Source organism: Episyrphus balteatus, chromosome 3 (assembly GCF_945859705.1).
Source record: "Episyrphus balteatus chromosome 3, idEpiBalt1.1, whole genome shotgun sequence".
In the NCBI taxonomy this organism is placed as follows: domain Eukaryota; kingdom Metazoa; phylum Arthropoda; class Insecta; order Diptera; family Syrphidae; genus Episyrphus; species Episyrphus balteatus.
The window spans coordinates 98,028,758-98,053,510 of NC_079136.1; the positions used below are offsets into that span (position 1 = coordinate 98,028,758).

Here is a 24,753-nt window from a genome sequence, read left to right on the forward strand (position 1 = left end):
ATACTCGTAAACAAACACTTGTTGTAAGAGAAAGCGCAAGTTTCTGCAGAAAAAACTTACATTTTTTAAAAGATATAATTGTTTTCTTTTTTTAAATAAAAACACTATTTTCCCATCTGACCCCTCTCAAAGTATATGGCTTATCAAAGTTAGTACTTAACACGAACAAAGAAGCTTTGATTTGGACTCTCAAAAAAAAAACTTAAAAATATGCAGTTAGAATAGTGATATTTTCTCTCCTGAACGTGAACCTAGCAAAAAAAAATGATCATAGGTCCTTTTTTTAACCGGTAACTACAAATCTTACTCTAGTTGTTTGTTTTTTTTTTTATTGATCTTCTGAGGATCTCTGACAGCAGAAAATTGAACTTTATCATAAATTAGCTGCCGATTCATTCATTCAGACTTATTACCTTGAATTTGGCATATTTGCTTCACATTTTTGGCAAATTCTTTTTTTTTGATTTTTTTTCCACTAGTCGCAGCACTGTGCGGCGCGGCGGCGCCTTAATGTAAGAACGAGAACATTTGCCTCAAAACATTACCATTTTACTTTCGTTCGTCCATAAAACGCTTTTCTACCTCTTTATGGCCAGTTTAGATGTTGTTTTGCGAATTTTAAAAGCTTGGTTGCATGTAAGCGGTTAAAAGTGAAACTTTGAGCTCTTTTTTGAGCTCAGTTGCAGGCTAGAAGGACTTTTTCATTTTCCCGGCAAGTAACGGGGATATAGCAGATTTTAATTCAGAAGTTTCTACTTTTGAAATGAAAGCATGTGTATTGTGTATCATTTTATTTGAACAGCAAAATAAAAGTCTATCATCGGTATAAGTTTTGCCATCTGCAATAATTTTTTTAATAACATGGCGTTTTCAACACTTTTCGGTAACCAAAATTTCATAATTAAATAGATATTTGTTTATATCTAAAATAAAATTGTATTAGGGTGCATCTTAAAATCAAAATTCTGAAAAATGGGGACACCCATTAATTCTGTATTATTTATTAAAATAAAATTGTGTGAAAGTTTTATTCAATTCCTTTAACTTTAGGGTTTTTTTTACGGCGAAATTATTTTTGAAGATTGTATAAGGCCCATTTCACACGTCGATCGCCGAGAACCGGCTCGGTTTCGGGTAAACGCCTCTTTTGGCAGGTTGCAAGATACACATTTGTGTATTTTGCAACCATCGAAACCGAGCCGGTTCTCGACGACGTGTGAAATGGGCCTAAGGGTTTGAAAAATTAGGCTTCGTAAAATTATTGCTGATATATTGTTCTATTTTTGTTTTAAATTCTAAATTTCGGCAATTTTCAGAGGTCCCGCCCGACCTTTTTGCACACTTTTGTTCATAGAAGGGTAATTGAACATCAAATAAATGGAAAAAAAACAAACCTGGCGGTATACAATTTTATTTTAATACACAAAAAAGAACTAAGGCGTGACCCACAGAATTTTTGATATTTTGAATATAGGAATAATAATAATAATAAATACCAAATAAAATTTTGCAGAATCTATTGACAATGATATCAAATAAATAAATTTCAAATACCTACAAACATTATGAGATCTATCGTTCACTTTTTGCATTAGACAAAAAAAAAGTACACAATTCAAAATTTGGCTTATCTGAACCAATCAAGTAAAACGATTTGGTATTACCATCAATCAGTGTATTGGAATTATCTTGAACCACATCCATGAAAAGAAAATAATCAACTCTAACTCACCAAAAAGGAATTAAAATTCACCCTATCATCATCATCATAAATTCCTTAACATTAACTTAAAAACAACCAAGAGCAACAAGACCATTCCTAAGAAGGTAAAGGTTAATCTCTAGAGCGTGTCACCCTCTTTAATTATCTTTTAATGCACAGTTAACTCATAGTTTCATAAAGGGGCTGTCTAAATGTCAAAACAAAAAAAAAAATCTACCACACTTGCACCGGAAACCAGCTCTGCAAAGTGGTGTAAGCAAATATTATCAAGATAAAACAAACAATGCATACAAAAAAATAACAACAAAAAGTAAAGAAAACAAAAGTAAAGGTGTACTTTAGTTTTAGATAAATAATACTTTCGACACGTCATCATTAGCAGCAAGAAGAAAAAAAAATACAATAATGTACGAGTACAGTGATAGAAGAAGAAAAAGTGAAACTGTCCTCGAAATGGTTTGTTTGTTTTCTCAATTAGCTCTTGTTCTATATATTTGATTTTTTTTTTTTTTTTCATAGAGGTCGCCGCCCTCTACATTTCCCTTGGTGTTACCTTATGTGTACTTTAAGTCATCATAATCACTGTCTACTTGACTTGTTATAATAATTCATGATTCACAAATTAAATTCCAAAAGAAATCAAATTCAAAATAAATAATAATAATAAACAAAAGCAATTTTCATGTAAAAAAAAAAATCTAAAGACGTGTTGAAAAGGCGTAGTTCTATACAGAAAAAAAAGTCAAATAATTTACAATAAAACAAAAGACCCTGAAAAAAAAAAACAATAATTTCTAAAGGAATTGTTTTTTTTTTTGTACTTAATGACACTGGAAACATAAATATTTTTTATATACACAGTGAAGTGAAAATGAAATCACCCATTTATAAAAAACAAAATTACAGTGTCATCAGCGGAAGCGGTGTGAAAGCGGAAGACAATGCCAGCGAAACAATATTAACATTGGTTGCAGTCAAAAGGTATGAATGTATGTAAGTTTTTTTTTTTGAGGTAAATGTCAACCCAACTTAATAATAAAAAAAATAATAAAACAAACAAAACAAAATTGAACGGTTAGTGTGTCTGTTTGATTGTTCGGTTAGGTTGCCATTGTGTCAAAGAATATTAATTTGTAAACAAAAATTGTGAAACAGAGCAGAATTATTGTTATTGAATGGTAATGTTGTGCGGTAGTTTTTTTTTTTACATTTCCGAGTAAACACATGTGTTGGTGTTTTTATTACATTTTTTTATTTGAAAATGACAAGCAAACACAAAAAATTGTTTGAAAGTTGAATTGGGTGTGACTGCCATAACTCATATGTGAAGAGAGAAAGAGACATTTTAATCGAATAGACGACCGTCAAAACGGAACTCGAACATATTTTAAAATTTACTAACTTTTTCGGCTTCTTTTATAACCAAGACTGTTCTGATTTCCGTTCGAATTCTATTTTCTCCCGTTTTGAAATTGTAGCTGTTCCCAATTCCGTATTCGCACACATTTTCCGAATTCCCAAGTATTTCGCAAAACGAACGGAACTACTATCCGACAAATTTTTGCTGTTTTCAATAGCAATTTGCTACCGGAAAACAATATTCTCCAACAAAAAAGTCGAAAAAGAACAACCTTTTTCAAACTGTACGAATTCAATTTTCGTTTCTGTTTTCAAATTCGAACGAATATTAGAACAGCCGTGAATGATCGGTAATGATCTCGATGTTGAAGGGGATTGTAACTTTTTCGTATCTGCTTAATAGTCTTTTCACACCCAACCAAAAACGCGTTTTTTAGAAACTAACTTTTAAACTTATAGCAAAAACGCAAGTTTTTTCATACATTTTTCGTAAACCACAAATTCTTATTAACCACAAGTTTTTGATAAAACTCGCCAAAAACCTAAAAATGAAAACATTCCCCACCAAATAAAATAAACAAACCAACGTTTTGAGAAATTCAGGAAGAATTCAGCAGTTACAAAATAAATTGCACGACTGGGGTCGCACGTACTTGCTCTTATGGTAAAAGTTACTCTAATGTTAAAGCTTTTCATTGAACTAAATAAGGGAAAATTTGATATTTTCACGAAATAAGTGGTACAAAAATAAATAAAATCTTTTTTTATAAATAATTAAATACCATTTCAAATTATCTTTTACAAAAAACTAAGTATGCTATTTTATTTCTTGTATAAAAAGGAAGTTTTTGAATTTTTTTTTCGAAAATCGTTAGAGCCGTTTTCAAAAAAAAATAATTTTTTATATACAAAAAATTTCTAACATTTTTCAAAAAAAAGTTGGTATGCCATTTTGAAGAAATAATTAATTTGATCATAAAAACGGAATTTCAAAATTTTTTACCAACCTGTTTCCAAAAAATTGATTTTTCAAAAAAAAATTTTGAAATATTTTTTAAAAATTCAAAAATGTGTTTTTTGAAAAATTAAAAATTTTTTTAAATAACGATAGTTTAAATGTTTCTGTACAAAAATTTTGGTCGAAATATGTTTTCTCGTTTACGAGAAATTCATAAATCAAAAAAATCGTTCTATGGCAGGTACCGTTAATAACGGTTAAAAAAATATTTTTTTTATTTCCAAAGGAAGCTTTTATGTGCTACACTACACACAAAATTTTTTAACAAAATCGTTAGAGCCGTTTTTGAAAAAAATTAACTTTTCTATTTCCGTTATATGACAGGTACCGTTAGTTTTGGTCCTAAACAAAAAATTTCAATTTGTCCTCTAGGGAATTACCCTAAACTGTTAAATACCAAGTTTGAAGGAAATCGCTTTATTAGTTTAGGCGGTAGCTGGAGGTACACACAGGACAGCTGGAGGAGAGACAGACAGACAGACAGAATTGCCGGACCCACTTTTTTGGCATTCTCCATCATCGTAATGTCATGTAAAATTGTTATCTCGAGTTCGATTTTTTTTACGAATCCTAAACTTGCCCTATAGTACCTATATCGCAAGTAAAAAAAGAACTGACAGAACAGTTTTTTTGCATATGCAATTTGTTGTTGTAAGAAATGTTTTTGTATTAATTAACAAACTTACATATATATCCTTTACAAATGAATTATATTTCTTTACAATAAAAAAAAGAAAATGTGGAGGACCGAAAATGTTCTTGTTGGAAAGTCAGAAGAATTCTTTGAGGACACCATCATAAACACAAACTAGAGTTTGTTGTGGAAGACAGGCGTCCTTAAACTGCTTATTGTCAGAGTTTATTTTAATTTTTTTTTTTTTTTTTTCAATTTTGTGAGCTCAATCTGATGTCAAACAAAAATTAAATCCCCTCAAATATTTGAAACGTCAAACAAAAACCTATAAATTTGCGTGTGAACGCTTTTCAGATTCAAAAAACCGCGTTTTCGGTGAAAAAGTGGTGTGAAAAAGATATAACGCAGCCGGGTTGAACTCAGAAATCGGCAGCTAGCTTCCCAGTTTTATTTTGTTCCATTATGAACCGTATACGAGTGCTGAACGCACAAACGCCTACCTATCTGCTAAGGGAGCAATTTTCAATCATAGAAGATAACAGAATTTTTCCGCCACTTCACTATTTATTATAGATCTCAATTATTAAACTTTTCACATTTGGGACTCTATTATATTTAAATAAACGTCAGGAATACGCATGTGTGGATCAAAAAATGGGCAGCATAAGTAGTATCCTTTCTTTTTCGATCTTATGCGGTTCCCACGTCCTTCATTATATATCCATCCTTGAGTCAAGCGCTCGTTGCAGGTATGTATATAAGATATTCACTAATGATGGTTGCATCGTCAACAAAGAATTACTGATGTACTTTTGGGTCCGTCACTTTGCCTCCAAGCAAGTAATCGATACTGTAATAAGAGTAGAGGTGCCAAGATGCCTTCCTGTTGTACCCCTACTGGGAAAAAAGGTCTTAGTAACGGATAGTCTTTAGCTGGAGATACATATTTGGACTTTTATCTCTACAGCAATCTATAACTATGAAAAACTGATGTTGAAAAACATAATCTACATTTTGGAACATTCAAAAATATTTAGACTCTCAAAGCCCACAGCAATTTGTGAGTAATAACACATAACAGTTTGGTTTTGAAATATCTATAAATGTTTTTTTTTTTTTCAGAAAACTTCGTCTACTTTTCGCTTTTCCGTTACAGCAGCAGCAGATTTGCAGTACTTATACGAATTTGGAATCCCGGTTATGGAATGGGCCCTGATTTTGATTTCAGATATGTATGCAATGGCCAGCAAGGAGCCATAAGCAACACCATTTAAGATCAGTGGGAGACGCGCAGAGTACGGGTCACAACTAGTCATTAAAATTATTCTCCTGTATCTAGCTTACCAATTAGTTAAACATGTTTAACTTCGCCAATAAATAATTAATAGCTGAAAAGTTGAAAAAAAAAAATAGAAAAGTAATTCGTTTTAATAGAAGATTTAGGGCCAGCAGATCAACCTTGACAGTCAATTTAAGAATTTTGGAGAAAAAATGAAAATCTAATTTCGTTTCAAAGTGATGAAAGTCATTTTTATATGAAACAGCCGTAATCGTGTATTTAAATTATGTAACTAATATACTGTTTGGCGGGTTTTGTGTCAATGACTCTTAGTCTCAAATCCTTATATTAACATTATAAACAACTTCTTGTGCATGGTTACATGAAGTTGAGACAAAAACACATATTGCCAAAAGTATTTATAAGCATTATACGCCACGTTTATCCTAGTAGCCTTATTTTAATACTTCTTTGTACATGTGTGGGTTTTCTTATGGAATAATATAATATTAAGTGGAGCAATTGGCATGAAGTCAAAAAAATTGAAGAAGCGCCTTTTTGCACAAGAGACTATTTGAAGTTGATATTAGATTTAAAAGGTAGTGTTAAAAATATTTACCCAAAATTGAAGGAAAATATATACATAAATTTGACAATTTCATAAAAGGTGAGTTTTTAATGATTTGCACCAGTAATTTTTTTTAATTAAAGTTGATTCACACATCCCATTGACGCTTATGTCTTTGAAATGGTAGGTATTTTATGTGTTTGAATGGGACATACCAACGATAAAGAAGATAGGATTATTTAATTTCAATAGTTTTTCGTTATTATGACTGTACAAAAGTCACTGACCTCAAGAAGCTTTTTTATTGACGTGACTTCCATGAATGAGTCACAAATTCGTTTCATATATGGCTTTTGTTTTGCGTAGGTGGAGCAAATCTCATAAATGTGTGCATATTCTCTTCAAAACTTTAAAATGAGAAATTACTAAGCAATCTTTCAGTATTGCATCCTTGCTGAAATCACAAGGCAGATATTATTAACTTAAAGTAGAAATGACATTTTTCCAAAAGTCTCTAATGAAGAATCGAAGTTAAAAGTGAATAGAAAAACACTTTAGAAGCTGTAAAAATTCTCATAATAATAATCATTTAGTTTAAAAGTTCTTCCACAACTGATCCACCTAATCTAAAAACCCAGACAATTTTTTATAATAATTAAAAAAAAAAAAACAAAGCACAGTTTTTTGTTATTAATATAACTACATATATTATATGATAATAAAAGTTTATTAATTAATAGAAAAAGTTCCCCCGAACCATCATCATTGATTACAAAAACTTAAATAAACTCAAGCGTTCACACGTTTCGTACAAATTTACATACAAATTTATATCTGATAACAGAAAGTGAACTTTGAATCAATCGACAATTAAATAAACCGCCGCCAGTGCAAAAAAAAAGGTCAAAAGTGACGAAGTGTTATCGCCCTGCTAAGCACATTGTACTCTCTCCGATTACAATTTTCAATGAAACTTCTTGGTTAAATTAAATACTCGTACCCGTTTTGAATCAATTCAAATAAAAATAAAGACTAATAAATATAAATAATATGATAAATGGGTGTTATCTCTTAATGAAGGAATAATTTTGTTCAAATATTAGAGATTTGTGTTCTTTAAATTCTTTCAAACGTAGTAAAAATATACAAATTTTTAATAGATTGAAATTTATAAAAATACATTTTATTTGTTTTCGTTATTTCTTTTGTCAACGGATCTGGTTACTTATACTTTGCACGAAACACAAAAACATGACTCACTCATTATAATTAATTATTCAGCAATGATTATGAAATATTCTAACATTTGACTCCTTGTATTTGACTCATTGAATTTTTAACTATAACGACCATGAGACAAGTGATAATGAATTTTTAACACTTAATTTAGAGCAGAAGGCACATCATCTGCAAAATGTTATTGCGTAACATTATAACTTTGTGTTAAATTATATTGAAACTTATTTCATGTCTGTTTTGGTAAATGCTCATTAACTTTTTGTTTACATATTTAAAATTCAGTGAAAAGTTTGGTTTTAAGAAGTTTTAAGTCAATGGCTTTGTAATGATAGAGGGTGACTAAACTTTTGAAATAGTTTACGAAAAACTACAAATTGATAAGAAAATAGTTGTTGCCTTATAAATTGTTTCTGACAAAAATATAAAATTAAATTTAGATGTTTTACTTTTTGCAAGTGAATGACTAAAGTTGATATTACCCCGAATTTACAAATATAATATGTCGTTGAACAACATTACAAAAATTACCCACTTCACTTTTATGAATTCGGATTATAAAAAGTAATTATAAAAAAAACTTAGTTTTGTATTTTATTTCAGAATTTTACCGCAAGTATTTCAAAATAAAGAAATCAATCTAAATTGTAATTTTTACAAACCAACTAGGTACATAGACTTGAATATCGAACATGTAGTATGTAGGTATTATTCAACAAATTAGTGTTCGTGTTTAAAATGGAAAAAAATAACCCTGGTGCTTCAATACTTAATTTCGAAATTATTAAGGTGACACCCAAGTATATAATTTAACATCTAATGATGATTGACTTTCAATTCTATACAGATTTTAGAATTTTCACTATACTCAACTATGAAGCCTTATATTACCTACATAACGAAAAAAAAAAAACCTTTATAATTAGAATAAAATTCAAAAATTGTATAGTATTAATTTTTTGTAATTTTTTTTTTAAACTAAACTGAATTGTAATATTAAATTTACTATAACTACTATAAAGATTATTTTTAATTTGTTTATTTTTCAGAATGTATTAGAACCTACCTATTTAACTTAAAAGGATGTTTTTTTTTTTTGTCTAATTAACATGCAAAATATTTTGTAATTGTAAAAACGTTTTTAGTTACTCCAGAGCAATTGGGTTCTGTATAGTAAAAAAAAAAAGAAAACAAGATCAAAGTGTCGCTTATTTCTCATAATATGAGCTAAGAATATAACTTTGTACATCAATTTTTTCACAAAAATCATTTAGATCAATTTTTTCGAAACATAAGAATTTCTACATAAAACAGTTTACTCAGAGGAAAAAGTAGAAAATAACATCCCTGATGCGGTTTTCAACTCTATCAATGACTAGTTGATAAATACTGAAATTTGGCATTTAAAGACCTAATTTATGGAAAAACTGGTCAAATTTTTCAATTACTTTTCAATAACTAATGGTTGGCATCATAGTGTTTGAAAAATTTTGTCAATTAAGTTGTAGGATATCGAAATTTATTTTTTATCAACTATCAATTGATAATTGGCCCTTATAAATTATTATTGTTGAATACATTTTAAACGCTTGCTTTTTCAAAATTCAAAAATTGCTGTTGATCCCAAAAAAAAAAAAAAAAAAAACATACACAAAAATGTTCTTGTTAATCAGTACCTAGGTAGTTCACTAACTTTCATTAAAAAAAAAAAAAAAATACCGAACAAACTTTACACGCAATTGCTTTTAAGAAACATTATTCATTTTATTTTATTATGTTTTAGTTCTATGTTTACACAAACATATTGTGAATAAATACAAACTTTTTTTAGTGGAATTCCGCGAGAATTTATAATTAAAAACGATATGTTTTTTTTTTTTATCTCTAATAGAATCCACCAATTTAGAATGTCCGTCAAGTTAGCTTTACCATTTTCGAATTTCGAAAATCTAATGATGCAGTTAATTGTCGTGAATTTGTCGTAAATTTGTCGTGAAAGAAAAAAAATTTGTCGCCTGGTAGTGCTAACTTGACAGTCAAGCTAGCATTACAACCCTTCAAAATGTCTCAAAACGAATTTTAAAACGAAAACTGAGTATGCAATTAATTGTCGTGATTTTGTCGTAGAAAAGTGGCATACTCAAAAAAAAAAATTTACAATTTTTTTTAAATAACATTGGTAGTGCTAACTTGACAGTCATGTTAGCACTACCACCCCTCCAAAATCTAAATACGAGCTTTAAATCGAAAAAAAAGTATGCCAATAATTGTCGTGATTTTTTCGTAGATAGATGGCATTAAAAAAAAATTTGTCGCGTCATTATTTTGGAAATTAGGCCCCTTAAACTTAATTTCATACAAAGGGAATTTTTTTTTTTTCAAAATGCCTAATTGCTATAAATTTTTCCATAATCTACTGTCCCTCGATGATTTTTAATAGATTATGCAAAATAAAAATTTTTCCCACCTTTATTTTGGAAATAATGCTCAATTAAGTGAATTACCCAAACCTAGCACTTCCATATGAAAAATGAAATACCAAAACCTAGCACTACCATATGAAAGCTTTTTGTTTATGGGACTTTTTGATAAAAATTTGTTATAAACAATTGTCGTAAAACGTCTTCTATCAAATTCAGCCATACAAAAATTTGTCGCGTCCTTACTTTAGTCACCAGACCCCCTTAACTGAGGCAACTAAAATCAGAATTTGTTTTTATTTTTGAATTTTTTATCTTTATTAATGCTTATTTCCTAAAAATTTTGCCATGATCTATCGTAACTCGACGACTTTCAACAAATTATGCCGAAAAATAATTTGTCGCGCCCTTATTTTGGAAGAAACACCCAGTTGAATTACCAAAACCTAGCACTACCATATAAAAATTTTTGTTTATAAGACTTTTTGATAAAAATTTGCTATAAACAATTGTCGTAAAATCGTCTTTTATCAAATTCAGCCCAAAAAAAAAAATTGTCCCGTCCTTACTTTAGTCACCAGACCCCCTTAATTGAATCTATGATTTTTAGAACCACATTGGATGCACAACTTTGCAATACAAAAAGAACCATCAAAATCGGTTCTTTCAGTCAAAACTTCTCAGGTAACAAACATACAAAAAGCGGAAGGTGTTATACTGGAAAATTCACTTAAAGTGTTACAGTTAAATAAATCTTCTTTTGTTTTCATTATATTTCTTGTTCACTTTTTTGTAAACTTTGGTTAATGGTTCCAGGCATTTTGTAAAATCAATATTATGTTTTAGACTTAAATAAAGGAGAATGGGCATTTTGGACGTTGAGCGACCATTAATAAAATTGTAATCAAGTGAAAGAGCTATATCTTAGGAAAAACTTTTACATCGGAAGTTTCGCGGTATTACTTTAAGAATGCAAGATATTGCAATATTAGTATTGTTAATGCATTGTTTAATGTGTGAAGGAAAAATTGAATTATATTTTTATTTTAAATATATAATATGAAGCTCTGTCATTATCCCTGACCCGGAACACATTGATCCTGAAAATCCGACCAATAGAATTCATAGTACAAGATTTTTAAGCCATCCACTTTTGTTTTTGTTCGACTGTATTTCAAACGATTCAAACCAACAAAAAATTGAAAATGAAAACTCTCAAAATAGGCTTGAAATTGTTGTTTAAAAAAGCTAATAGTTTGGGTTCTAGTGGATGGATATTCAAGATTAAGATCTTCAGAGTTAGAAAAAATGACAGAGTATCATGATATGCACTTAAAATAAATATTAAAGTTACAACATAGACACAATCTGCATATAGTGTTAAATGCAAAAATGCATTTTATCCATTTCTGAAGTACGTCACAAGGATACAACTTCTGCAAAACATATGTAAGACTTAATAACATCATAAAATAACAAATTCATCAATGGCCGCGCAGCGTCCACGTTCCATATACAAATTTGCCCATTCTCCTTTAAGAATGTATTCCATTTCCAACATGCACAAGTAGAATCTCGTTCCAACCTACTTCCTATCCAACTTGTCCTTTTAAAGTAACTTTTCATTCCTTGCGTTATTCAAATTTATTTGTTCTTCATCTAAATTATTAATAAAATGGAAAAACTTATCTCATTATTATTACCTCAAAAGAACTAGTCTGATGTCAATCACAGAATAATCTCAATCTCAACAGTTTGATTGATTGATTAATTAATGTAAATAAGAATAAAACAGGTTTTCCATCATAGATCAAACATCAGACCCGGAAGACATACAATCTTAGTTCAAGTACATATACATAGGTGATGAAATCCATAAGAGTAGCAAAGCAAATTCAATGATAATCAATTTTAAATCAAAAGAGAATTTTGTATGAAAATGCGTTTTATAGGTAGTGTATAAAATTTTATATAGATACACAAATTATCAAAACAAAACGAAATTTTAGATTAGTAGTTATAAAATAAATTTGCTGTTAAAAGTGAAATGAAGATACAACAATGATCTGTACATGTAAATTAGCCTAACCAAACGAGTAAAGATGCAGCGACTGGAACGGCTAGATCATGTAGAGCATGGTTAGAAAAATTGCTCTGGTTCAGAAAGCTTTCGACCCCATCCTAAGTTGAAAATGTCCCTACACCTAAACGTGACAAGTTAGTACCTTATTGATGCAAAACCATTGATTATTTTAATGATCGACAATCTACTATCGCTATAGCCGAATTATCCCAGGATTTGGAATAAAATTTCTACTTTTGGAATTATCATTTTCGACACCTTTCGGATAGTTCCTAACTAGAATTTCAAAATTTTTCTTTACTAGCATAAATTCTTATAAGAAAAAATACACACAAATAGCAATATAGTTCTTTTGAAAAACATTGCTATAAAACCTATACCACCTGTCATTTCTCAAAATATATAAGTGCCAATTTTGAAAATCGATAAGTATCTACTATAATCTCTTCATTAAGAATGTGCCAAACCGAAGTAGGCAGGTTGAAAACAAAAATTAAATAAACTGCCTCCAACTAATTTAAGTACTGTATACATTAGGGTGGGTAAAAAAAAAAATTGGCAGCCAATCTTTTGCCAATTTTCTATTAAAAAATTTACCGACTTTTTGCAATCGTATAAACTCATCTAAACACACAGTTTTTCTTATTTTCAAATAATTGGACGATTGTTGACTAAATGGTCACTGGATGATGTTCTTATTAAAAACATTGTTCAATTTTAAGGAGTTTTGTTTTTTTTTTTAATTTCTTGAAAACGACAAAACATTTTCGCATCTAGGGACCCAATTCCGCAAGAGTGAATTCCTCTGTGTACACGAAAAAACGTGTAAATTGCCTTAATAACAAGGCAGAGAAAAACTCACACAAAAAAACTCACTCTTGCAGAATTGGGTCCCTGTTTCTGTTTTTGAATAAAAACTAATGAGAAAATTGAAAACCGCATTAATAGGTACTCAATTACATATATTAATTTTTTTTGTAATTTTTCTTTCAAAATTTTGAAATTTATTCACGTCATTGTAAATGAAATGTTTAATCATTATTTTTTTTTTTTTACAAGTGAAAGGGAGGGAAATAGACCCTCTCCCATCTATATAAAGTTTCATATTCTCCGTCATCGATCAAGAAAAATTGTCAACTGATTTTCACCCAATGATTTGTCTAATTTTTGGATAAAATTGTCCTACCATAAAAACAGACAATTTTCACTTGGTAGAAAATTTACAATTGGCAGCTCATTGGTTGCTATTGGAAGGATTTTGACAGTTCGGCCAATATTGGAAGATTTTCCAATCGTGTATACTTAGCTTTAGACACCCTTAATTAGAAAAAATTTTTAAAGTAAAAAATAGATATTATAATTTTTTTTAACTTTGACCTCGAATATCTTTCCAATGGTTAGATTAATGAAATATGTAAGTATACAACAACTTTTTGAACAATCTGTTTCCTATAAGAATATGCTGATTATTATAAAAAAGGAATTTTTAATAATTTTCCCAAACTTTGGACCTTGAACATCTTTTGTAGACTGTTCAATTTCCTACAAGAATATGTAAAAAAATATTTGCAAAAAAGTCGAACGATAAAAAAATGATTTTTTATGAGATTGATGATAAAATGAAAAACTGCGAAGCGGTGTCTAGCAGTCGCAGTATTGGGACTTGGGAATTAGCTTTCCACGCCATCTACCACTTGGAGCGACAACCACAAAATGATATAGATTTTTTTCGATTTGCCGTTCAATGTACCTTGTTTCCATAAGAAAAAAACAAAAAAGACCTCGAAAGACATTTATTTTATGAATTAATTTTATATGAACGAGTATCAATTTTATGATTGTAAAAGGATAATAATATGTGTTTATGGGTCAAAATCATGGAGGTGGAAAATTTGATGTCCAGGCATTTTTTAAATCAAAATAAAATTTATTTAAAGTTTTTTTCTCATTTACCAATTAAAATAGTAGGAACGCATATACGAATATATTTGTTTCGGTTAGAAAAGTTTAAATTTCTTTTTTATTCCATTTTATATAGGTACCCAAAAACAGCGTTCCCGGACATGTCTATAACTCAAAAACTGATATTCAAATGACTTAAAAACACATTAAAGTCAATTATTTTTAAGTATTTCTTTTCTAAATACTACATATTTATAAACAATACTTTTTATAAATTGGTACATCTCTTACAAAAAAATTAAGTTTTTTGTTTTTTTTTTATACATTAATAAAAGTTGTCCCAAGAAAAATGACGCATAAAAGCAACATTTCTTAATGTATCAATATTTTAATCATCTAACTTACAAATTGTGCTGCAAGCAGTTTTTAAAATTGATTTTATATAGATTTATCATTCCACGCTTATTTTTATGGATAAATATATAAAATATATGTAAGCTAGTTTTAGTTTCATTTTTAAGTAGCGTACATCAATTAACCGTCATTCCGGGAACGCTTGTTTTGGGGTATAGTTAGATTGAAATTTTAATTTTTTGGTGATATTATGATCGAAAATCGAGGCCACTGCAATATAATCTCAAAAATATTTCATTTAACTTTGGGACATAAAAAATAAAAATAAATTAAGGTCAAAACGTCATTTCCGGGAACGCTAGTTTAGTTTATTTCGTTAAATACTAATGATATATAGTTACATTTTTCTTAAAAACTAAAACTAAAATTATAATTATATATTACATTACATTACATAATTACAAAAGAAAAATAAAAGAAAAATTTACATCTAATGAAGGTATGTACATTCTGGATTATTATGAATAAAGAATATTTTTCTAAAGTTTAATGATTTAACATTGTCATAGCTACAGTTATTTATATTTGAATTTTTATTGTAAATATTAATTAAAAGATTTAAAGGACTATTAGCACCGTAGTTTGATCTACTGTAAATGTTAGAAATTGGCAACTGCCTTCACAAACTATACTGACTAGCAATGAAATTCAATCGACCAAGGATCGATGGAGCTGAAATCGATCCATTGATTATCCCGACAATATAACAAAATTGTAGATACGCTCTTAGAATCTGAATAAATAATGTAGTCTAACACTCATAATTTTGCATTTTTTGTGTATTTTTACTTAGTAGTCTATCTAAGTATGGCTGTAATATACACTTTTATCAAAAAAGTTACAAGAAAACAAAAGAAAAAAATTACTTATGGCCTAAGTGTTTCGGACGTGAATAAAAGCATTTTTTTGTAGAAATCGGTCTCTGTCCCAAGAAATAAAGTTATATTTCATTTATTTATGACCTACTACCTTAATATAATAGTATATCATTCACATTGATACTATTTCTAGACCCCTAAAGTCGTTTTGAAGAGATTACCATCATGTCCGGGAACGTTTTTCTAGTACTAATTTTTGGGGTTTTGCGGTAAATTGAAAAATATACAGCTATGGACAAAGAAATAGCACACTTTTGATTTTTCTTACAAAAATTGGATTTATTTGGGACCTTTTAACTTATATATTATAATTTTTACATCAGGGCATGCATTAGCTTATGGGAATTCATAAAATTAATAATTATAAATTATTTTATTTCAATTCAATTTTTAAAAATATAATTTCTAGAGAATACCCTTTTTTCTTGTGGACAAAGAAATAGCCCACATTCCGAAAATCATAAAAATAATCATTTCTAAGCAAAAATTCTTACAATTTCCAATAAATTCAATACTACTAAGTTAGTAACTTGTTAGTAGACCACAGTTTTTCAAAGTTCTTTCGCACCTCTTTGGTAAACTTTCAACTAACGTCTGGTATCCACTTTGTGGAGTACGGCACCACGCTTCTTTGATTCTGGCCCAAAGATCGTTTGAATTTTTGAATTTCCTTTTCCCACGCTTAACCTTGACATCAATTTATAAGTTTTCTATGGGGTTAAGATTGTGAATTTGAGATGGCTAGGTGCAAACATCGATTTTTTCGTTCGAAAACCTATCTTGTACTATTTCTGATGCATGTTTGGGTGATTGTCATGTATGAATATCTAATTAACTGGCGATAAATATGGTTCCTCGGTATTCTAATGTAATATTAAAACAAAAGAATTTATCAATTTTGCCATCCACCTAACCAATGGGTCTTTACCATGCCAGGAAAATGCGCCCCAGACCATCAAATCCTATCCTCTTAGTTTCATCGTCTTGAGATAATACTTTGGCTTGTCCTTTTAACATTTTAGGCGATGGACAAATGTTTTGTCATCGGTTCCATTGCGGTTAACCTTTATTTCATCACTCCAAAAGACTCTCATTCAAAACAGCATGTTTTTATTCAGATGTTTTATAGCTAATGTTAGGTGATCTTTCATGTGTCTTTTTATAACATTGGATTTTTCTTGCTTACCTGTCTGTACAACTCAGCATCATTAAGTATCCTTCTTAAAAGTCTGCTTGACACTTTTTTCGCCGAATTCTATATTTACTTCGGGCAAAATCGTGCGAGATGACTTAAAAGGCCCACATTTGCGTTTCTTTGTGATCGCTCTATCCACTCGTATGGAAGTTTTGCGGGGAAGAAGTTAACGCAATTTAATTTCAGAGTTTAAATTTCTATTTGCTCTTTCCAAATAAATGGCTTTATCCATCATTTATTCGAAAAGTTTAGAGTTTAAGCTAATTAAGAAGGATTTTTCCCTTGACTATGAGGCTCGAAAGTAATTCTCCCTTTTTTCGCAGTTTAATGATGTTTTCTGCCTATTTTTTTTTCAAAAATACTTGTTAATTAAATAGTAGCAATAAAATGAATGCATTTTCGTCTACAACTTTTGAACGCGGAATAAAAACTTAACGGTTAAACAAATGTGTGCTATTTCTGTGTCCACTAGCGAAAGAGACAGAAAAAGCATTATATTGCTAGTGCAAATAAATATAGAAAATAACGGTACTTTTAAGATATTTTTGTCTCCATCACTTTATTTCCATAATATACCAAAAGAAAAAAATTTATAAAAAGCATTCCTAATATCTAAAATTCGATTCGCATGATTTTTCTCAATAGTGTGCTATTTCTCTGTCCATGGCTGTATGTACATTTTTGTGCTCTGCCCGTTCATGAACCGACAAATTATTATGGCTAAAGCGAACATGTGAGCATGAAATTTTTATCATAAAACAAAGTTGATTTTTTAACAATTCGGTCATCGAAATTTCCCACCTCCATGATTTTGACCCTTATATCTAAATCAGGTTTAAAATATATCAAAAATTATACTAATACCTACTATTGTAATTTGTGGTAGGTACCTATTTGGAGGAATTTTTTGTTTTTTTTTCTTATGGAAACTTCATTGAACGGCAAATCCGAAAATAATCTATATCACTTTGAGGTTTTCGGCGCTGTTCACCAGGTGCTGTGATTCCAAGTGTCAATAGAATCAAAAAAAAATATTTATTTTTTTTAGCCACCCTAATATACATATATGTATGTATGTATGTATACCTTATTGAAAAATCTTTAATTCCGTACCGCAGGTACAACCAAAATAAAAGTATCTTTATTTTAAAGAACAAATATTCAACAAGCTTTATTTAGAGAAAATAATTTAAGAATGAAAATGATAACAAAACAAACTTGATTTATAAATCAATAAGTTAATTAATTTAAAGTATAACAACAAGTAAATAAATGTAAAGTAATATGTATTGAACGTAACTATTAGTTTCCAACACTCCTCCTCGTTCAATTAATATTACATTTGTTTCTTAAATAATTGTGTTTAGTTACTGGCAAGGGTTTTGTTAAAAGATCTGCTACCATATCTTCTGTTGAACAATATTCACAAATAATAATTTTATTTCTAACTAAATCTCGAACTGTTTTGTATTTTGTGTCTATGTGTTTAGTTCTGTATGAAAATTTATGGTCTCGAACTAATTCTATACAACTTTGATTATCTTCGTAAATCAGTGTAGGTTCTTCAATTGGTTCATGCATTTCTTCTAATAGTTGTCTAATCCATTTCGCTTCTTTTGCAGCTTCTGATATTGCAATAAATTCAGCTTCGCATGTGGAAGATGCTACTAAGTTTTGTTTATTACATGTCCAGCTTATTGTCCCGCCATTTAAGAAAAATATTCTTCCATTATTTGATTTTCTTTCAGTTTTGTCATCTGCCCAAGTCGCATCAGCATAACCATAAAGCGATTGATTTTCTGCATCGAGTTTACTCACAAGTAATTTCATGTCACTTGTCGCTTTCAAGTATTTTACTACACGCTTGAGTTGACTCCAATCTTGAGTTCTTGGACTTGAAACTTTCTGAGCCAAAATACAAATACTTGCTGATATATCCGGTCTGGTATTTATTGATAAGTATAGTAATCTTCCAATTAAACGTCTATATTGAGTATTATCTTCAAATGTATCATTAGATTCTGTTTTGAAATAGTTTGTATCCATTGGTGTTCTGGCCGGTTTTGCATCTTTCATTCCAAAGTCTGTAGCTATCTTCTTTATGTAATTAGACTGACATAATGAAAAATTTCCACTTGAGTCTTTTGAAATTTCCATTCCTAGGTAATGTTTAATAGGCCCCAAATTTTGAATTTTGAAATGTTTTTGCAAATTTTCTTCGATTTGTTTCATTTGTTCTATAGATTCACATGCTACAATTAGATCGTCAACATATACAATTAGATAACAAAGCTGATCATCAATTTTCTTCATGTATAAGCATGGATCATTATAGCTTTGTTGAAATTTGTCATATTCTAGTACTTTATGTAAGGTATGATTCCAAGATCTAGCTGCTTGTTTTAATCCATATATACTTCTTCTTAGCAAACAAACCTTAGAACCATCTTCAAACCCGGGAGGTGGTCTCATGTAGATTGTTTCTTCTAACTTTCCATTGAGAAAGGCAGTTTTGGCATCTAGATGGTAAACAATCAATTTTTGTTTGGCTGCGACCGATAGTAAAATTCTAAATGTTGTATGCATTACGACAGGTGCAAAAACTTCATCGTAGTCTTCACCATACTTTTGTGAAAACCCTTGTGCAACATACCTGGCTTTATATCTTTGAATTTTACCATCAAGTCCTGTCTTAAGCTTGAAAACCCATTTTCCACCAATTGCCTTTTTGCCAGTTGGCAAATCAACTAAGTCCCAAGTGCCATTTTCTTCATGAGATTCTAATTCTTCTTGCATTGCAGCAAGCCATTGTTCTTTTTCTTCGGATTCTATTGCTTCTATGTAAGTACTTGGTTCAATAACTTCTTTGGTTGTGTTGATTTCTTCGATTAAACGTTTTGGTTTCACCCCTTTGTTTGATCGACTTGAAATACGTCTTTGAATCTGATTGTCTTCTTCAGTGTTAGTTTTCGTTTCAATATTTTCATCTGGTTCGTCTTGTTCGATAGGATCTAGCTCCTCCTGAATTGTAACATCTTCTTGATTGATGGACTTGTCTGGATTTAATCTTGAAAGATCGATTAAAACTTCATTGTTGTTAGGTTTAAATTTGGGTGAGCAGAATCTAACATCTCGACTTATAACAACTTTTTGTGTTTCCTTATCATAACATCTATAAGCTTTTGTTCTATCATCATAGCCTAAAAATATCGCTTCGCTACTTTTATTGTCTAATTTTCGTCTTTTGACATCTGGTACATGAACATAACATTTAGAACCAAAAATTTGAAAACTATCAATACCTGGTTTAATGCCATTCCATATTTCAAATGGTGTCTTATCAGATGTTTTTGTTATGACTCTGTTTTGGATATAGTTTGCAGTTGATATCGCTTCTCCCCAAAAAGTATTCGGTAAAGCAGCATCAATCAACATACAACGTGCCATTTCTACCAATGTCCTGTTCTTTCTCTCGGCTTTACCATTTTGTTCTGGACTGTAAGCTGCAGTTAACTGTTGTTGAATGCCTTCTGACTTCAAATACTTGGATAGATTTGTTCCAGTGTACTCACCCCCTCGATCAGATCTTATTACCTTTGGTTTATAAGAAAACTTCGTTTTGCAAAATTCGATAAAATGTTTGATGGTTTCTTCAACCTCATCTTTATATTTAATCAAACGAACAATGGTGAAAGCTGAATAATCATCAATGAATGTGACCATGTATCGCTTTCCACCTTGAGTGGCCGTTTGCATTGGACCACAAACGTCTGTGTGAATTAAATCTAAACATCTTACCGACTTGGTTTTAGATTCTTTCGGAAATGGAAGGCGAGTCATTTTTCCCTTCAAACAAACTTCACATACTTCTTTTATATTGCAATCAACAATACTAAGTCCATTAATAGACCCATTATTAAACATTTTACGAATGGCGTCATGATTTCTGTGACCCATTCTTCTGTGCAACTGATGAATACAATTTTCATTGTGTTCAAGCACAGCACAAATTTTATTATGTTGTCTTAAAACATATAAAGAACCAGTTGCATCTGCAACCCCAATTTGTTTACCTGAATACTTGATTTCACATATCTTGTCGTCAAACTCAACTCGTAAGCCTTCTTTTGTCAATTGCTTAACAGACAACATGTTTCCGGTAAGAGTAGGTGCATATAAAACTTCTTTCGCTCTTACTTGACAAACTTTACCATCTTCGTTCAAAAGTGTAAAGTATCCTGACCCAATGCCTTGAACTTCTGTAGAATCACAATTCGCAAGTTCCACTGAACTCTTGTAAGTCTTGTCTATTTCAGTGAAAAAATTTTGCAACATGTCGAGTTGCCCCTGAATCTATGATCCATCCAGATTTTTGTGTTCGACCCAAATTGAATAAAAAATCTTGACTTTTATCATCTTTATTGGTTTCTGTTTCGGTGAATTCTTCAACAGTGTTAACTTTATGTACAGTTCTTGAATTTTGCTTAGAAAGCCATTCCTTGTATTTAAGACAGTTTTTCTTCAAATGGCCTTTCTTCCCACAGAAATAACATACGACGACATTAGATACAGTTTTTAAAACTGTATCAGCTGAATTGTCAATTTTAGAAACACGTCGTTCGTATTCTGCAATAACTCTTTGTTGTACTAAGGCAAAAGTTATATCTTCCTCTTTTCTTGATTCGAGTGATGTAATTAAAGTATCGTAACTTAAAGGTAAGCTACTTAGCAACATTGCAGCACTCCATTTGTCGGAAAGCCTTTCTTCCCCAATATCACTTAACTTTGTAAAATAGTCTTGCATTTTATTAATGTGAGCTCTAGCATCAGCACCTTCTTCTAGTTTGAGAGAGCAAATTGACCTCATTAGAAATACCTGATTTGTTAGAGTATTTCTTTCATGGTATGCTCTCAAAGCATTCCATGTTGATTTTGCAGTCGTCTCTGTTCTGATAAGAGCAAGTTGATCATCTTCAACGCTTAAACCAATAGTCCCTCTAGCTTCGTCATCAAGAGCTTCCCAAACATCAATTTGTTCTTGGTTGGTAACCACTTCGTTTGCAACAATTGGACTTGGCTTCGATTCCAAAATTACTCTTTTCCATAAATTTTGTTTTCGTAAGAGTAATTCCATTTTAAACTTCCAATTAGCATAGTTGGAATTATTTAGCTTCATAATGGTGGTTTTCATGACATCAGACATTTTTGGATTCGTAAAAATATTTTCTCAATTTCAAAATTAAATATTATATTCTTTAAATTATTCCGGTTGTACAATTAAGTCTCATAATCTATTGAAAAATCTTTAATTCCGTACCGCAGGTACAACCAAAATAAAAGTATCTTTATTTTAAAGAACAAATATTCAACAAGCTTTATTTAGAGAAAATAATTTAAGAATGAAAATGATAACAAAACAAACTTGATTTATAAATCAATAAGTTAATTAATTTAAAGTATAACAACAAGTAAATAAATGTAAAGTAATATGTATTGAACGTAACTATTAGTTTCCAACATACCTATGTATATTGTGATGATGCCACTTGTAAAACCACTAATTTAAACAAGTAATGAGCAAGCACACATTAAACACAGCTGACTCTATAAAATTAACATTTTGCCTTGAAGATCCTTTATGAACAACACAAATTTAGCCTGCTCGTGTCCCACCCATTTTTCAACACGACACAACAAAGAAACAACACCACAGTCAAGTCAATAAATAAAGAGGCCACCCAAAACCCAGGCCAACGAAACCAACCAACCTACAATAGGCTACTTTTTAATCCAACAAATAATAATAATAAATTAATAAAGAAAAGAATACAAAAAAATGTGTATGAATATTATAAGGTCAATAATAGAGTAGGCAAAAGAGAGTGGAGAGAAGGGGAACAATTACCAGCATCTTTTACTTAAATCAACGAGAACACAACTAAAAAAATATAGGTAACCAAACAACTGAGTGCTGATTTTGCGGTAGTTTTCCATTTTTTTTTTTTTTTTGTATAATTTCATTCGTTGCAAGCAAAGTAAAAGGAGACTGATCTTCTCATTTTGATTTTTATCATTTCATCAAAAGCACACACAACATTCATCATTCAACATTCATCCCGCAGTGATTTAATTCAATTTAAATAAATTAACAAACATTTTTTCTTTATAGAAATTTATTATGTTTATGTTGTGTGCGAGTGTTATCGCATGAAATTTAATTTTGTCTTTTTTTTTTTGTATAATTTTCTTTTATTATTTCATACTTTTTCCTTGTTTCTTTTACAACATAGTACTGGGTGGAGTCAATAAACTGATTCTTTCTTTTTTTTTGTCTTTCTTTTCGATGAGATGCAGCAGAAGAATGCCACTCGTTGCATCAATCAAAGTTCTTTTTTTCTTTTTTTGTTAGACAATTTGATATTAAACTGAAGACAATAATAATTAAAAACATTCGCTCATTTTTTTGTCAATTTTTATTTTATTTTTTTACTAAAAAAAAAAAACAAAAAGAAAAATAGTTGTTTTTTTTTCTCTCAACGATTTTCACCACTTTTTAATGCGCTGTATATTCTCATTTAGCCTCAATTCTTCTTCCTAATCATAAATTTTCCCTCAAAATTGTTTAATAAAAAATCATGAAGATGTTAGAAAACCAGTTAAAATTATGTCTTTGTATTCTATTGGCTTATTTTTTGTATGTATTTATTTTGTTTGCAAATAAAGTTTGCAAAGTTTCTTCTAAAATTTTCCACTCACCTGTATAATTTGGAAAAAGGATGAAGCAAACAAAAAAAAAATATCCCAAGAGAATAGGAGTAGATATATCTTTAATGCTCCGTTAAAAAATAGTGACGTTGGTGTTGGTTATTTTTACAACACTGACATAAATATTGTAAAAAATAGCAATTTTTGTTCGGCATGGATATTTTAGTAAAAATTCTTTCTAATCGGCACACCATTTGTTGACCACTAAAAAAACACTCACTTTTTTTCTTTCTTGTTGTTGTAATTCACCACGCCAAATAATGACGACGATTTACATGAGAAGAATGAACGAGGAGCAAAAGCACACACACACACACTCACAAGAGAGGGGAAGGGGGTAAAATAAATCAAATTCTTTTCTGTTGTTGTTGGATGACGGTGGGCAAGCAAGAGTAGCAAAAGCAAACCCGGGTGTGTGCAGAGAAGAGAGAGATGATAGAGAAGAGACGCAAGCAAAATGATTTTTTTTTTCTTTTGCTTCGTTTTTTTTTTTTGTAGCCTCTAGGCACACCACACAGTCACAGGATATATACTCCTTCTATAATCACACGATTTTAAGGATGGATATAAACACGGTTTAATAGAAATTTATATGGTTAAGATTGTTAGCATATTATTATTCACATTGGAAACTTGTAAATTTGTTAGTTTTTCGTTTGATTAAATTAGTTTTTGTTTTTTCTTTTTTGAATATTTGGATAACACACACAGTTTTTGTGCACACACGGAGGAGAGAAACGCAAAACAAAGCTAAACGATGAAATTTTTCTTCAACTGCGGGCCAATGTAGGAAAATTGAAGTGGGTGAGCTGCAAAAAAAAAATATTTTGACAGAAAAAGTAATGTGAAAGAGGGAGATAGCTAGATTGTATTGGCTTATGGCTAGAGACTCGCTATAATATGGGTGCATTCGAGAATCGAAAAGAGAAAAAATTTGTTTTGAAAACTAGATGGCGGTAAAAGAATGGTTGTTAAATTTAAAATAAACATAAGTCCGTAGTCATACTTGTTCAAATAAAGCTAAGTCCAAAATAAATAAAAGTAATATTATCTTCCGAGTTTGTATTTTTTAGAAATAGAGACATGATGCAGCTCTGCGCTGCATGTAGATTTTTCTCCCATAAGAGCCCGTGTTATTTTATTTTGCTGCAGGGAAAAAACTGCACGTCTTTTTTGACCATAATAAGCTTTGCGATTTAATTATTATGCTGCTAAAATCGACTGGTGAAAAGTTAGCAATAGTCTGTGCCTACGTTCTATAACTCAGTCGAGAACTTCT

The 24,753-nt window shown here is 30.2% G+C and overlaps 1 protein-coding gene across 2 annotated transcripts in view; it reads right to left on the reverse strand.

Moving 5' to 3' along the window:
* The window catches only part of LOC129916936 (transmembrane and coiled-coil domains protein 2), a 71,578-nt gene extending 47,337 nt beyond the window's left edge, over nucleotides 1-24,241 (reverse strand). For both annotated transcript variants that reach the window (XM_055997192.1, XM_055997191.1), the window contains exon 1: nucleotides 23,466-24,241. The gene's annotated coding sequence lies outside the window, so the exon portion shown is untranslated. The remainder of the gene's footprint in view (nucleotides 1-23,465) is intronic.
* Nucleotides 24,242-24,753: the final 512 nt, after the last annotated feature.